The sequence below is a fragment of the Canis lupus genome, chromosome 1 (assembly GCF_011100685.1).
Source record: "Canis lupus familiaris isolate Mischka breed German Shepherd chromosome 1, alternate assembly UU_Cfam_GSD_1.0, whole genome shotgun sequence".
Taxonomy (NCBI): Eukaryota; Metazoa; Chordata; class Mammalia; order Carnivora; family Canidae; genus Canis; species Canis lupus.
The window spans coordinates 104,581,185-104,598,229 of NC_049222.1; the positions used below are offsets into that span (position 1 = coordinate 104,581,185).

A 17,045-nucleotide genomic window follows, 5' to 3' on the forward strand; every position below is an offset into this window, starting at 1 on the left:
GTGTCTACAAAGTAAACATACACTTATATCAATGTTTGGTGAGTAATAGGTACCCTATAAGTAGCAGAAACATATTCCAATAAGAGTGATACTGTAGCCTCAAGGAAGAGAAAATACAGAGGATGAAGAATTGGCATGAATTCTTCATGTGGAGAGAGAATACCTGTCCCAGGTTATATAACTGACTCCCTGAATTTAGAAAAATAGCTTCTACTTATTTTCCTACTTATTTCTAGATCTCTAGTTCTATTTATCTTAATTTTTATTTCTAGCCTCATAGGTATCACAGACATTCTTCTTTGCCTCTGTTGTGGTTAGAGTTTCCACAATAAATCATTGAAATCAGAAAAATGGAAGGCCTTTGGGTATTAACTGAGACATTTAGTACTGGGCTGTAAAATACACAGAAGGAACCATCCTTAGAGAGAAAGAGAAGACCTATTAATAGAAAATGTGAAGAACTCTTTCCTGTGTGGTGAGGGAATCAGGGGTGGCTCTCTTTAGCCACTCCAAAGGCAGAGACAGTTTTTGATGGTGACATCTGATGAAGAAATGTAATAGACGACAGGATTTGGCAGATGTGGTGGGCTTCTGAGGACTAGGGAAGTCTTACTTTATCTTCATGATTTAATTGAATTCCTGTGTTACTGAGGACCAGATGCTCTTGGATGATAGTGATGACTGTGTTTGCCCAGGCCTAGATCAGTGCCATGGATGGAGGAGGAGTATTGGATGATGTAATCATTTAGATGTAGCTTTCAAATGTTACGTGGTAGAGTAGATATTGGAGGTGAAGAAGCCTTCTGGACAGTGGAATAGGCAGGATCAGCAAGGTGTGTGCTGTGGTTCCACAAAACACTAGTATCCCAGGAATATAACCCCTACATAGGTTAGATCCACTATAGATGGGTTACCTTTCATGGAAGCTGATGCAATTCTGTGTGGGACCTTCCTCCCTTTAGAGCCATGATGAGTATAGTCTTATGCTCCGGCTCTGACTTTGCCGTGATTTATTGGGGGAACAGTTCAATAGTCAGTGGTAGTTAGCATTTCTGCTTCAAACAGTCAGGCTGAAGTGTTCATTGACTGACAAGTGAATAAAGAAGACATGATATATGTGCGTGTGTGTATAATGGAATATTACTGTGCGATAGAAAGGAATTTAATCTTGCCATTTGTAATGACATGGAGTTAGAGAGTATTATGCAAAATGAAAAAAGTCAGAGAAAGACATACTGTATTTTTTCACTCGTGGAATATAAGAAACAAGCAAAGAGAAAAACTGAAAAGACAGGCAAATCATGAAAGAGATTCTTAACTGTAAAGAAAAAAACTGATGGTTACCTGTTGAGTGGAGGTTGGTGGGGAGGTGGGTTAAATAAGTGATGGGAATTAAAGAGTGCATTTGTTGTTTTGAGCACTGGATATTGCATGGAATTGTTGAATCACTATTATACACCTGGAACAAATATTACATAGTATATTAACTGGAATGAAAAAATCCTTTTAAATGTTTTGTTTTTTACAGATTTAAGAAAACTTTTAAGTTAATGGTCTTGCACCAGTGGCACAAAATAAACCTTTGTAAACAAACAATTGAAACATTTATCTTTTCTTCCTACCCGATTACTACAGAATTCAAAAAGTCTGAGTAACTATAATATTTTAACCAATATATGTATTTACATAATTTTAGTAAGAATCTGGTCTCATTGTGGGGAGACACAATTAGAAACATTGGTTATGTAATAACCAAGGCTTTGACTAAATGCCATAGTTGAGAAAGAGCTGCATAGACTCAGATATGATGACAACTAGAAGGAACTAAGATTGACTTTATAAAACCAACGAAGTCCCTTTCGAAATATTAGCCTGATAGCTTGTTTACAGAGTTCCCAACAGCCTTACCAGGAGAGCAAAGAAGATAATTTCGTAAGAGGTGCAAGAACCTAGCGATAGTTGGGGTCTTCATGAAGAAAGGAGTTCACCCAGATCTGTAGTTACTGTAGACAAAGGCTGGTGGCAAGTACATGGCATGATTTCTGCCCTGGAGAGGCTATGAAAGGTTCAATCTAGGGATTCCTTAAGAAAAGTTGCAGGAAAAGATGTTTTTTAAAGATTTAAACCCTATTCTTCCTGCATTTATGTAAACAGGACAAGTTTTTTTTTTTTTTTGATACACTTGTTTAGCAGTCAAATTAGTGTTAGTTTCTCTATCTTTGGTAACAATGCAGATGATTATAGAGAAAAATATGTGGTGTTTTTAGATTTTATTTATTTACTTATTTATTTATTTACTTATTTATTTATTTATTATAGTCAGAGAGAGAAAGAGAGGCAGAGACACAGGCAGAGGGAGAAGCAGGCTCCATGCACCGGGAGCCCGACGTGGGATTCGATCCCGGGTCTCCAGGATCGCGCCCTGGGCCAAAGGCAGGCGCTAAACCGCTGCGCCACCCAGGGATCCCAGATTTTATTTATTTATTCATGATAGACACAGAGAGAGAGAGAGAAGCAGAGACACAGGCAGAGGGAGAAGCTGGCTCCATGCAGGGACCCCGATGTGGGACTTGATCCCTGGTCTCCAGGATCGTGCCCTGGGCCAAAGGCAGGCGCTAAACCGCTGCGCCACCCAGGGATCCCCGAGAAAAATAATGTTTTAGTAACACATGTTTGTTGATTTTATTTTTTTGTTTTTGTTTTTGTTTTTTGGGTTTTTTTTGTTTTGTTTTTGTTTGTAGATTTTAGATTTTATTTTATCTTCTTTTAAAGATTTTATTTATTTATTCATGAGAGACACAGAGAGAGAGGCAGAGACATAGGCAGAGGGAGAAGCAGGCTCCTTGCAAGGAGCCCGATGCGGGACTTGATCACTGAACCTGGGATCACATCTGAGCCTAAGGCAGATGCTCAAATGCTGAGCCATCTAGGCATCCAAGATTTTTTATTTTAATATTCATCATCAACTGGACTACATCCTGGCTTCTAGAGTCCTCCAATACCAGTCTTCAAGTCCCCAAACTAACATTTTGATTTTTTAAAAAGATTTATTTATGTATTTTAGAGAGAGAGAGAGAGAGAGAGAGGGAGAATGGGTCAAGAGACTAAGGGACAGAGAGAGAGAGAATCCCAATTTTAGATTTTAATATTAGACTAGACTAGACTACATCCTGACTTCTAGAGTCCTCCCCTCGAATTCTCCAATACTAAGCTTCAAGTCCCCAAACTAACATTTGTTTAAAAATTTTATTTATTTTAGAGAGTGAGAAAGAATGGGGCATGGGACAGAGGGAGAAGGAGAGCAACAATCCCAAGCAAACTCTGTGCTGAGCAGGGAGACCAATGCAGGGCTCAATCTCATGACTCTAAGATCATGACCAGAGCTGAAACCAAGAGTTGGATGCTTAACTGACTGTGCCACCCAGGCAACCCTAACGTTTTGATTTTTCTCTCATCATTCTGACTTGGAATCATTTGAGAACTAAAATTGCCTTTAGCTTAATATAAATAAGCTTCATATAATATCATATAACAATATAAATGTCTTAATATAAAATAATGAAAATAGGTCACATATAGACACTCTTAGTTTTGTGGCTCTATGGTTCACTAAAAGCATTATCAGATGTATTTGAAAACTAAACCAGCGGGGATCCTTGGGTGGCTCAGCGGTTTAGTGCCTGCCTTTGGCCCAGGGTGCAATCCTGGAGTCCAAGGATCGAGTCCCACATAGAGCTCCCTGCATGGAGCCTGCTTCTCCCTCTGCCTCTCTCTCTGTCTCTCTCTCTCTCTGTCTCTCATGAATAAATGAATAAAATCTTTAAAAATAAATAAATAAAATGGGGGGGGGGGGGTCCTACCCAGAATAAGAGTTATTAACACTAAGATAGCTTACCTCAGTGACCCATCTGTAAGCACAAATCTCTAACTGCCAAATATCTACTCTTTATCACCCTGTGAAGTTATTTTTCCTTTCCTGTGAGGCTCCAGGCGCCACCTCTATTTTCCTTAGTTCGGGATGACATTTGTACCTCATTTTGCCTGACAGTCTTTTGAATTTCCACATCCATATGGTTTCCCTATATTTACATATATTTAATTTTATTCTCGGGCAGCCCCGGTGGCGCAGCAGTTTAGCGCCGCCTGCAGCCCGGGGTGTGATCCTGGAGACCCTACGTGGAGCCTGCTTCTCCCTCTGCCTGTGTCTCTCCGCCTCTCTGTGTCTCTATGAATAAATAAATAAATAAATCTCTTACTCTTAAAATAAATAAAAGCCCACCAAACCCAGGTTTGGGGGTTTTGTTGTAAATAATAATAATAATAATAATAATAATAATAATAATAATTTTATTCTCTCCAAGTAATCTGTGTTGTGTTAATCTGATTCTTAGTCCATCTAGAAGGACCTTTGAGGGGACAAGAATTCTTGTTCTCTGACAGGATTTAATTTTAGTGCATTTCTGGTATCCTAGTCAAAATATAAAAAGATGGTGCAGCAGGAGGAAGTACTTGTACAGCACTCGACATGTTTTAGCTCACTTTTTGTGACTATTTCAGAAGGTCCATTATTTATTTCCTGCGTTGATACTATCATCTCAGTATTTCCTTTAAAAAGTTCTAAGTAGGGCAGCCCCGGTGGCTCAGTGGTTTAGCGCCACCTTCAGCCCGGGGTGTGATCCTGGAGACCTGGGATCGAGTCCCACGTCGGGCTCCCTGCATGGAATCTGCTTCTCCCTCTGCCTGTGTCTCTGCCTCTCTCTCTGTGTGTGCCTCTCATGAATAAATAAATAAAATATTTAAAAAAATTTTTAAAGTTCTAAGTAGTAGAATAGGTATCACACTTGATTTGTTTAATAGGCGGCTCTTGGGGGAATCCCTGGTTGGCTCAGCTGTTTAGCGCCTGCCTTTGGCCCACGGCGTGGTCCTGGAGTCCCAGGATCGAGTTCCATGTCGGGCTCCCTGCATGGAGTCTGCTTCTCTGCCTCCCTCTGCCTGTGTATCTCCCTCTCTCTCCCTCTCTCTGTGTATCTCATGAATAAATAAATAAATGAATCTTAAAAAAAAAAAATTATAGTTGGCTCTTTGGAGGAGAATGCAAAGTATACAAATTAAATGTTTCAAGGGGATCCTCATTTAGGTCACTGCAGCATTAAGATCATTAATGTAACTTTCTATTTATCTAGATACTTGCAAATATGTAATCCATGTGTGTAAACATGAGTCCTGCCAGATTGTCAGAAGTTGGTTCTCCATCCCTTTTTTTCCCATTGTGATGGTTTATTTTCCAACCTAGTGGGTTGGGATACCCAGCATTACCTATAGGGTTTTAACTGTGTACGAATGTTGTTATTAGAGGGATCTTGCTATTTCAGGTGTCACCATGAAGATGGTTGATTGTATTTTGTCTTGGTTGATTTGTATTTTGTCTTGTCTTTTCTTTCTTTTTCTTTCTTTCTTTCTTTCTTCTTTCTTTCTTTCTTTCTTTCTTTCTTTCTTTCTTTCTTTCTTTCTTTCTTTCTTTCTTTCTTCTTTCTTTCAGATTTATTTATTTATTCATGACAGAGAGAGAGAGAGGTAGAGACACAGGCAGAGGGAGAAACAGGCTCCATGCAAGGAGTCCAATGTGGGACTTGATCTCGAAACTCCAGGATCATACCCTGACTGGAAAGCAGATGCTCAACCACTGAGCCACCCAGGCATCCCATTGTCTTGGTTTTCTCTGAAGTTAACTTGCCTAAATTCAAAGTGCTCAGCTTGCTAAGTGGCTGATTTTTCTGTTTCCACTGATGGAGCAACTGAATTATTTGTATTATGCATGAGAATCCCTGTGAAATAGTTGCTGGGTGCTGAAGTTGACTCTACCACTCTCTACTGAGAGGAAGTAATGTCCTTTTTCTTTGGATTCATTCAGAATCTCATCTACAGAATGCATCAGGCATTTATATTGGCCACAGTGTGAAGAGTTTTAGAATTCTGCAATCTGTACTTCTCCTGACACTAAAATGAATTGTTGCCATGCACTATTACCAAAAAGAAAAAAAAAAAATCACCTTCCTGGGGTCCCTGGGTGGCTCAGTCGGTTAAGCATCTAACTTTGGCTCAGGTCATAATCCCAGGGTCCTGGGATTGAGCCCTATGTTGGGCTCCCTGGTGGTAAGAGCCTGTTTCACCTCTCCCTCTCCTCTTGCTTGTATTCTCTCTCTCTCTCTCTCTCTCACAAATAAATAGTAAATAAAATCCATAAAGAAAGAGAGGGAGGGAAGGTGGGAGGGAGGGAGGGAGGAAGGAAGGAAGGAAGGGAGGGAGGGAGGAAAAAAAGAAAATCACCTTCCTTTTAGTAGAGTAATAATAACTGGACACCAAGCAAGTTTGTAACATGCAGCCTAATAGGCTGCAAGTGAGGAGCTAGATCAGAAACACCTTTTCCCATTGCTAGCCAAAAAACAGCTTAAACAACACAACCACAGAACCAGAACCACAAAGCCTCTCAGATTCTAGTCCTTACCAAAATGAGTTAATGATGATACTCCATCTGAGTAATTAAAAATTTCTCTGGTGTCACATGCCAAGTTATTTACCAAGAGAGGTCTTCCCAGCCAGATGCTTATTTTTTCTCACTGCAAAATGAAAGTGCCATACTCCGGAGTCATTTCACATTTTCTTTCATAGTCTTAAAGCTAACTTTTTTTATATACACAGTTATTTGAAACTAAAAAAAAAAATTTTTTTTTTTTTGGTTCATGATGGTTTAATTCTAAATTTCATTTCGTACATTTAAAATATAGAACAGTTGTTTTGACATGAATTTTTGCTTACATATATATAGATCAAGACCAAATGGGCCAAGTCTTGGGCAAGTGACATTTGTGATGCATCTATATCAGAAGAAATGTAAAATGGTGACTAATATTAGAGTCTTAAAAAACTCCTTGCTTTATAAATGCATACTTCTGGTGCCTAAATAATGGGATATATTAAAGTAACAGTTTGTATATAGGATGTCTATATTTCACAATAACTTCTCTTGCATCCATTTTTTTTTTTTAATTTTTATTTATTTATGATAGTCACACAGAGAGAGAGAGAGAGAGAGGCAGAGACACAGGCAGAGGGAGAAGCAGGCTCCATGCACCGGGAGCCCGACGTGGGACTCGATCCCGGGTCTCCAGGATCACGCCCTGGGCCAAAGGCAGGCGCTAAACCGCTGCGCCACCCAGGGATCCCGCCATTTTTTTTCTTGCATCCATTTTTAATAACATTATTGTATGAGTTTGACAGACTCTTCCAGCCAATACAGTCCAGATAGTATAAATTTATAAAAGAAAGTTTAAAACTCATCATTCTTCTATACTCAAGACCAAAGCACATCAATGGTATTGTAGGGCTCAGAGGCAAAATATATTTCTTATGAATATTTGAGAAAATGTGAAGTCCCTTTGAGAAAATCTAATGACATAAGTAATCCTAGCGTGATGGCACTAATGGAAAAAGGACCTCATTCACTTTCATGTTGTGATTTACTGGTCCCTCTGACTTCCAAATTGGATCACTATAGTGATTTATGTTGCTGTTACCTCTGAAGGTAAGCCCTGGGATCTACATTTGTTTTGTGTTCTTAATCAGCAAGAATAATTAAATTTGATAGTGTAAGATTAGAAGTGTCAAGGGCTTTTTTCTTCAGTGACTCAGCAAAATGATGTCCCCACTTTAATTTATTATGACCCATTTTCACATTTAGGTGCTTTATACATGTGATATTTATTTCAGTACAAATTAAATTCTTCCTCTGTCTTGTTATATATTAATATTTCATTGATATGAAAATCAAATTGTTGTAAAACCTCTCTATGGGCAGCCCTGGTGGCGGTGGCACAGCGGTTTAGCGCCGCCTGCAGCCTGGGGTGTGATCCTGGAGACCCAAGATTGAGTCCTACGTTGGGCTCCCTGCATGGAGCGTGCTCCTCCCTCTGCCTCTCTCTCTCTGTGTCTCTCATGAATAAATAAATAAAATCTTAAAAAAAAAAAAAAAGAAAAAGAAAAACCAATTTCTGGAATTTTCTCACCTTCCAAAACTGAACCGTAATCCCTATTAAACAGCCACTTCATGTGTGTGTGTCTGTTTTAAGACCCTGGTGCTCATTCTCGTTGTCTCTTTCCTTACTTCCTTTTTCAGGAGAGTCACATTAGGTTGGACACTTAAGTAAAATCATAGTGTATCTGTTCCTGTGACTCATTATTTCACTTAACATCATCACGTTTTAGCCATGTTGCATAAAGTGACAAGATATGTCTCTTCTTTCTTTTTAAGATTGATTGATTGATTGATTGATTGATTGATTTGATAGTGAGAGAGAGCATGAGCAGGGAAGAGAGAAGCAGGCTCCCCACTGAGTAGGGAGCCCAGTGCGGGGCTGATGGATCCTGGACTGCTACATGTTCCTTTTTTCAAAGCCAAATATTGATTTTATAGCGTGTATGTGTATACTACATTTCCTTTATGCATTCATGAACATTTGTGTTGATTGGCTTTTCTGAATAATGCTGCTGTGAATCTCCTTGTGCAAATATCTGTTGCAGATCCTACTTTAAATTCTTTTGATGATATACTGTCAAATTTCTCTAATGAATAGTGATTTTGAGCATCTTTCATAGGCCTTATCCATTTGTAAATCTTCCTTGGATTATGCCCACTGAAAACTGTCCAGTTCTTAATCATGCTAGGTGCTGTTTGGTTGTTTTTGCAAAAGTCTTTTCATATTCTAGATTTAAATCCTTATGCTCTAGAGGCTCTGTGACAAATTTTCCATTTCTTAGGTTGCCTTTTCACTCCACTGTTTCCTTAAAATTACTTTATCTGATTTCCATATGTTTGAATATATTGTTTCATTTCATTAATCTCAAGATATTTACTGTTTTTTTATTTCATTTTAACCCATTGATTGCTCAAGAATGTGTTTTTTAATTTCCAAATATTTGTAGCATTCCCATTTCCTATCTGCTATTCATTCTTAGTTTCCTTCCGTGGTGGTAAGGAAAGATACTGGTGTATTTTTCTTTTTTTTTGATACTGGTGTATTAATCTTCTTAGATTTGTTAAGACTTGTAGACAAACAGGTTGTCTATACTAGAGAATGTTCCATGCATGATTGAGAAGATTGTATATTTTACTCTTGCTTGGTGGAGTTTTCTGTATATGTCTGTTATATAAAATTGGTCTCATTCAAGTTCTCTTCTTACCAGCTCAAATGCGGTCTTTCCATCCAGTTAAATTGACATGTTAACTTCTGCTGCTATCATGACGCTGTGCATTTCTTGCTTCAGTTCTGTCTTGTATGCTTCATGTATATGGGATCTCTGATGTTAGATGTGCACATAATCATAATTGTTATTGTACCCAGGTAATCGCATTTCTTTACATAATGTTTCTCTGTACTGACGATCTATGAACTCAGTGTTCATTTATCTGATGTTAGTATGGCTGCTTGTGTCCTTTTTTGGTTTCTATTTGCATAAAATGTGCTTTTATATACTTTTACTCGCATCTTAAAAGTGTCCCTAGATTTAATGCTACTTTCTGGAAGTGAGAGGTTGTCAGATATTGTGTTTTATTCACTCAGCCACTTCATGGTTTTGCTTTTTGTGGTTTTTTTTTTTTAGATTTATTTATCCCAGGGTTAGGGAAGAGGGGCAGCGGGGACGGGCGGGGGTGGATCCAAAGCACACTCCACACTGAGTGTGGGCTGATGTGGTGCTCGGTCCCACAACCCTGAGATCATGAGCTGAAACCAAGAGTTGGATGCTTAACTGCCTATGCCATCCAGGTGCCCTTATTTTATGACTTTTAATGGAAGGTGTTCAATGTACTTACCAAGAATGTAATTATTGAAACGAAGGAACTACTGCTGCTGTGTTTTCAGTTTTCTGTACTAAGAAGGATATTTTATTCTTCTTTCTGTCTCTTATTATATTCCATTATGTTTCTTTGATATTTGTAATGACATGCTTTGATACCATTTTCATTTCCTTTTTATGTCTTTTGTGCCTTTTTTTTCCCCCGGTTACCTTGGGAATTACTTTAAACCTCTTAAAGCTGTAACAAACCATTTTAACTTGATATTGTCTATAGCATACAAAACTCTACTGCTTTTCCTGTCTTCCCTGTACTCACTTTATGCAAATATCCAATAGTGCAAATCCAGTCTTTTATGTTGTGTACTCTAATTTACATGTATCATTTTTATCATTTTCTTATTTTATTTTATTTTATTTTACTTTATTTTATTTCATTTTGAGAGAAAGAGAGCCTGGGTAGGAGAAGGAGCAGAGAAGCACAGAGCCCAACTCAGGGCTCAATCTCATAACCCTGAGGTTATAACTATAACCTGAGCCAAAATCAGGAGTTGAATACTTAATCAACTGAGCCATTCAGGCACCCCATTATTTATGCTCCTTTTTTTTAAGATTTTATTTATTTATTCATGAGAGATGGAGAGAGACAGAGACATAGGCAGAGCGAGAAGCTGGCTCCCTGGGGGAGCCTGATGTGGGACTTGATCCCAGGACCTTGGGATCATGACTTGAGCTGAAGACATATGCTCAACCACTTAGCCACTCAGGCAGCCCCCATTATTTATGCTCTTTTTTTTTTTTTTTTAAAGATTTTATTTATTTATTTGTGAGAGACACAGTAGGCAGAGGGAGAAGCAGGCTCAGTGCAGGGATCCTGACTTGGGACTAGATCCCAGGTCTCCAGAACCAGGCTCTGGGCCGAAGATGGTGCTAAACCGCTGAGCCACCCGGGCTGCCCTATTTATGCTCTTATAGTAAAAGTCATCAAATGCCAATTCATAGTAAGAATTCTATATTCAAATCCATTATGAACTATAATGTCTATTATTGTTTGTATGTGTTTCTTATCTTATTTGATGAAATATTTGAATAAATTCCAATTCACTCAAGTTGGATTATTTTGATGAAAGAATATAAGAAGGATATTTATGGGTGATGCCAAGAAGCCGGGGGAGAGCATTGAGGGAAATGACATCTGGAAGACCAGGAAGCCAAATAGACTATATTAGAGTCAGCTTTACTTATGAATAAGAAAAATGTGTATTGTGTGTATGCCTGTGTCATAGCACTAACATCACCACAAATATAGAAGATTTATAAGAGTGACTATCTGTATAACTCAGGGTTGACCTGAGTTAGTGATTTAGTTACTACAGAGGCTATCATATCTTGCCTCAGAATCACCTGATGCACTTAGAAAAACCTCAGATTTCTAGGCCCCTGCCCATGTTATCATTTCAATAGTTCTAGGCTGGGAAGTAGCCCCCCAGTTTGCAGTTCTCGCAAGTACTCAAGTGATCTGTTTGGGGAACCTGCTTTGAGAATTACACTCTGGGAATCTACTTATAGTTTTCACCTTCAATGAAGATATTAGCCCATAAAGGATGCAGTCAGATACATGGATGACCATGAACTGTTATATTTTTTTTTAAGATTTTATTTATTCAGGGGCATGTGGGTGGATCAGTGGTAAAATTCTGCAATCTGTGCGTCTCCTGACACTAAAGTGAATTGTGGCCATGCAGTATTAACACCCCCCCCCCCCCATCACTTCCTGGGGCACCTGGGCGGCTTAATGGTTGAGCATCTCCCTTCGGCTCAGGTCGTGATCCCGGGGCCCTGGGATCGAGTCCCACATCAGGCTCCCCACAGGGAGCCTGCTTTTCCCTCTGCCTATGTCTCTGCCTCTCTTTCTGTGTCTGTCATAAATAAATAAAATCTTTAAAATATTTTTTTTTATTTATTCATTTGTGAGAGAGAGAGAGAAAGAGAGAATGAGTGTGGAGGAGTAACCAGGGAGGAGGAGAAGCAGATTCCCTACTGAACAGGGAGCCCAATGTGGAGCTCAATCCCAGTACCTGAAAGCATGACCTAAAGGCAGATGTTCAACTGAGTGAGCCACCCAGATGCTCCCATGAATTGTTTTAACTGGACTCTGCTATTGGTTCTGCAGATGTGTAAGTGGGCTCATTTATAAGCTGGGCTTCTGTCTTTTAATTCTGGAAACTGGTGGTCTTCAGTGATCAATTAAATACCCATTCACACTGTAGGTATTGTATCCAGGTCTGTACTTAAAGTCTCAGGCCATGGTGGCTGTTTTGTGTGAAGACTTCTAGATGAAGCATTAATTGTCTAATGAGAGAAAAGTCCAAGAACTGGTCTTCTACTGGAAGGGCATTTGAATGCTTCCTGTTGCTATAGGTACCCAGGTTCCAATGATGACTCTAATATTTAAATCATCACTAAACCTTTTATAACTAAACTATTTTGGTTAGCTGTAAAGAACTAAACCCTGATTGTTTCTTTTCTTTGAAGAGGTCTTCCAAGCCATCACCATCAGTCCCCAGGAACTCCAGGTGGGCACACCATTAAGGAACAGTCCCACATTCCATTGACCCCTCCAGTATTCTGTGTTGGATCCTACCTGCGCTGATGAATACAACAGTCCCTACATCAAAGAACAACAAATACATCACAAACAGTATAGGCTTTGGATACTCTTCTGCTGTATTTTGTGAGGCACATGTAGACTTACTACTCTGTGCAGCATTCAAATGCACCTCAGATGTTTTGTGTTTAGGACTCATTCTGGTTTTCATTCTGTACATGTACAAGCCAAGGGGCTGACACCTCCATCAGAACAATACCACACTGTGAACCTTTCCTGAGATAATAGCTACTCCAGCCATTTTTGTCCTGGAAAGCATCATTGTAGCTTTTTATATCCTCCCTTTATCCATCATTCTAATTTTTCTCTTTTTCACTGGAGTATCTGGAAGGAAGTAAACTATTTGGTCTTAATCAGTGCATATTTCCGAATTGCCAGCGTCTTTATTCATCTTTTTTTCTAAGAATGGCTATTGTTTTAAAATTTTTATTTAAATTCTAGTTATTTAACATATAGTGTGTTATTAGTTTCAGGGGTAGAATTTAGTGGTTTATCAGTTGCTTATAAGACCCAGCTCATTACATCAAGTGCCCTCGTTAATGACCATCATCCATTACCCTGTCCCCCTCTTCCCATTTCCCCTCCAGCAACCTTTGGAGTCTCTTATGGTTTGCCTCCCTCTGTTTTGTCTTATTTCATTGTTCCTTTCCTTCCCCTATGTTCATATGTTTTGTTTCTCAAATTCCACATATGAATGAATTCATTGTATTTGTCTTTCTCTGACTTATTTTGCTTAGCATAATACACTCATTTTCTGTCCACATCATTGCAAATGGCAAGATTTCATTTTTTTTCTGTTTTTCTCTTTTTTTTTAATTTATTTTTTATTGGTGTTCAATTTACCAACATACAGAATAACCCCCAGTGCCCGTCACCCATTCACTCCCACCCCCCAATTTCATTCTTTTTAATGGCTGAGTTATATATAGTCCATTGGGGTGCATGTGCCCCTTAGAATCACTATTTTCATAGCCTTTGGATAAATACTTTACAGTGTAATTGCTGGATCATAGGGTAGTTATATTTTTAACTTTTTGAGAAACCTTCATACTGTTTTGCAGGGCGGCTGCAGCAGTTTGTATTCCCTCCATCAGTGTGAAAAGGCTTCCCTTTCTCCCCATCCTACCCAACATTTGTTTCCTGAGTTGTCCATTTTAGCCATTCTGACAGGGGTGAGGTGATATCATTGTCATTTTGATTTGCGTATCCCTGATGAGTAATGTTGAGCATTTTTTCATGCGTCCTTTAGCCATTTCTTTGTCTTCTTTGGAAAAATGTCTGTTCTTATCTTCTGCCCTTTTCTTGATTAGGTTTTTTTGTTTTTCCGGTGTTAAGTTTGATAAGTTCTTCACAGATTTTGGATACTAGTCCTTTATCTGATCTATCATTTGCAGACATCTTCTCATATCTGAAGGTCCTATTAGTTTTGTTGATTGTTTCCTTTGCTACTCAGAAGCTTTTTATCTTGAAGAAGTTTCAGTGTTCACTTTTGCTTTTGTTTCTCTTATCTCTGGAGACCTATCTAGTAAGATGTTGCTGTGGCTGAGGTTAGAGGTTGCTGCCTGTGTTCTCCTCTAGGATTTTGATGGATTCTTGTCTCACATTTGGGTCTTACATTCATTTTGAAATTTATTTTTTGTATATGGTGTAAAAGAGTGGTCCAGTTTCACTCTTCTGCATGTTCCTTTCTAATTTTCCCAAAACCATTTGTGAAGAGGTTGTCTTTTTTCCATTGGAAAGTCTTTCCTGCTTTGTCAAGGATTAGTTGACCATATAGTTGAGGGGTCATTTCTGGATTGTCTTTTCTCTTCCATTGATCTATGTATCTATTGTGCCAGTACCCTATTGTCTTGATGACTAATACTTTGTAATATAACTTGAAGTCTGGAACTGTGATGCCCTCAGCTTTGGTTTTCTTTTTCAACACTACTTTGGGTATTTGGGGTCTTTTTTGGTTCCATACAAATTTTAGAATTTTTTGTTCCAACTCTGTGAAAAAATCTGGTGTTATTTTGATAAGGATTGCATTGAATGTGTAGACTGCCAGCATCTTGATTCTTCTTGGTGATGACCACTCTATATCCAGGTCTTCTGTACCCTGGAGGAATTAGAAAACCTCATCTCAGGAGAAAAATGTAGTCTGTTTTTCTCCATGCCAGTCATGTATCTATCCATGCCTCACAGAGTGTTATATAACACTACAAGCCAGTCCCAATAGGTAAAATTGAGAATAACATAGAGAATCTATATTCTATTAATAGATAATTATAGCTATACATTGAATCCTTTAAAATTATTATATAACTGTCCATACAATTATGTTGTTTTCTTTTTTTTTTTTAAGATTTTATTTATTTATTCATGAGAGACACAAAGAGAAGGCAGAGACATAGGCAGAGGGAGAAACAGGCTTCCCTGCAGGGAGCCAGATGCAGGACTCCATCCTGGAACTCCAGGATTATACCCAGAGCTGAAGGCAGATGCTCAACCACTGAGCCACCCAGGTGTCCCCATACAATTATGTTGTATTAATGGTCCCAGGAGATAAGATGAGAGTCCAATCAGTAATGTAACAGTGTTTCCTGAAAGAATGAAGAGATACCCAAAGTATTTTTGAATGGGTATCTTTCAAAATGAGATGTCGTATTTTCTTAACATTTCTCTAGGTGTCGGGTGGGAAGAGAGTTTCACAAAGATAGCTAACAAGTTTGATGGTCTTCAAAAAACTGGCACTCCTAACAGTCAGTGCAGAATATCTACGTGGCAGCAAACATAGGCATTAAAACCTGTTGCACAAGGTCTTGCCTTAAGACAAACTTCAGAAGAGGTAAGATCCTTTAACAGTGCAAGGTTAAGACCCACAAAATAACTAGAATCATGACCACTACAGCTACCTGTAACCTGTGTTAACTGAAGTAGACTTCTTACTCCAGAGAGCCCCTCCCAGGAACAGGATTCATCACAGCTGCATCAAAGTATACTGATCCACCATGACAGGTCTATGGTCTACCTAATGGCACAGACTAAGCCTAAAATTTTTGCTGCCTGGATCCCTATGGGAGCATCAGGTCAGTCTCACTGAGGACACTCTTTCCAGAACCAGGGACTCTTTGGAATAATTAGGGATGTCCTATGTAGATGGGGTTAGACTGGTACCAGTATCTGAATCTGCTTCCATTTCAGAGAAAGAAGATTGAGTCATCTAGGGTCTTCTCTCTGACTGGAAGGAATCTCTTTTGTGGTACCCAGGTGGAAGTCTCTCCTGTAGTTAAAGAACACTGAACCGGTGTAGAGATGCAAACAGATAGAAACTGATTATTTCCATGGCATCTGGTCATTAGAAAAACAGATGAAGGGACGCCTGGGTGGTTCAGCCGTTGAGCGTCTGCCTTTGGCTCCAGGCATGATCCTGGGATCCTGGGATCCTGGGATCGAGTCCCACATGGAACTTACTGCATGGCGCCTGCTTCTCCCTCTGCCTGTGTCTGCCTCTCTCTCTCTGTCATGAATGAATAAATAAAATCTTAAAAAAAAAAACAGATGAAGAGTCATGATCCATAACATCTAGAAATTTTTAGGTTAGAACAAATGGGTATGTTGTTGAATTCAGGATTGTAGAGTCAATTTGAGGAAAAACGGGTATACAGGGGACTTTTTCAGTTGGGCCAGTTCCCTGTGTTGTCATGTGAGTTCTGGTGTCACCTGTGATGAGTCCTCCATGGACCAAAGACTTTTTAGTAGCAGTAGCATTTATTTTGCATTCTTGTTAAAAATAAAAAGGTTTCGGGATGACTGAGTGACTCAGTGGTTGAGTGTCTGCCTTCAGCTCAGGGTATGATCCCGGAGTCCCAGGATCGAGTCTCGCGTCAGGCTCCCTACATGGAGCCTGCTTCTCCCTCTGCCTATGTCTCTTCCTCTCTCTCTCTCTCTCTCTCATGAATAAATAAATCTTAAAAAAAAAAAAAAAAGTTTTCTAATTGTCCCAGAAAATGTCAACCGTTTATATTAACTTGCTTTTTCTTTTATTTTCTGAACTAGGAAAGAGACAAAATTGATTAAAATAATGTGAACTCAGTATATTGAATTTCTTTGAGCAGGCTTAGGAATGACAGAGCTGGAAGTACCCCAGAGTCAGGGATATCAGGGCCTACAGCCAGCTCCCTCCCTAGGCCAAACCAGATCCACCTCGCTTCTGAGGCTGTGTGCAGCTCTGGCCTGGCCTGGCTCTGGATCTTCCCACTCTCAGGACAGATTAGAGGAGATCCGATTCTGAGTGGCTCTTCCTTTCATCTCTCCAGGGCTGGTGCTCACAATTACCAAAACCCAGAATCCAATGAATGGGGCAAAGGACCCTATATTTTCGTGCCTTCATTTCTGTTTTTATCATTACGTTGTGTGCTTCACCAGCCTTCCACCCAGAATCCTGTTTTCTATTCCTGCAGATTCAATAGTTCAGTAGTTGCTCAAGTAACAAAACATAAATATATGTATACGTTATGACGTGATTAAAACAATCTAGCTAATTAAC

General features: G+C 39.2%; 1 protein-coding gene across 1 annotated transcript in view; it reads left to right on the forward strand.

Annotated features, from left to right (window-relative positions):
• Window positions 1-17,045, forward strand: part of LOC100683760 (zinc finger protein 420-like) — a 130,316-nt gene that overhangs the window by 27,909 nt on the left and 85,362 nt on the right.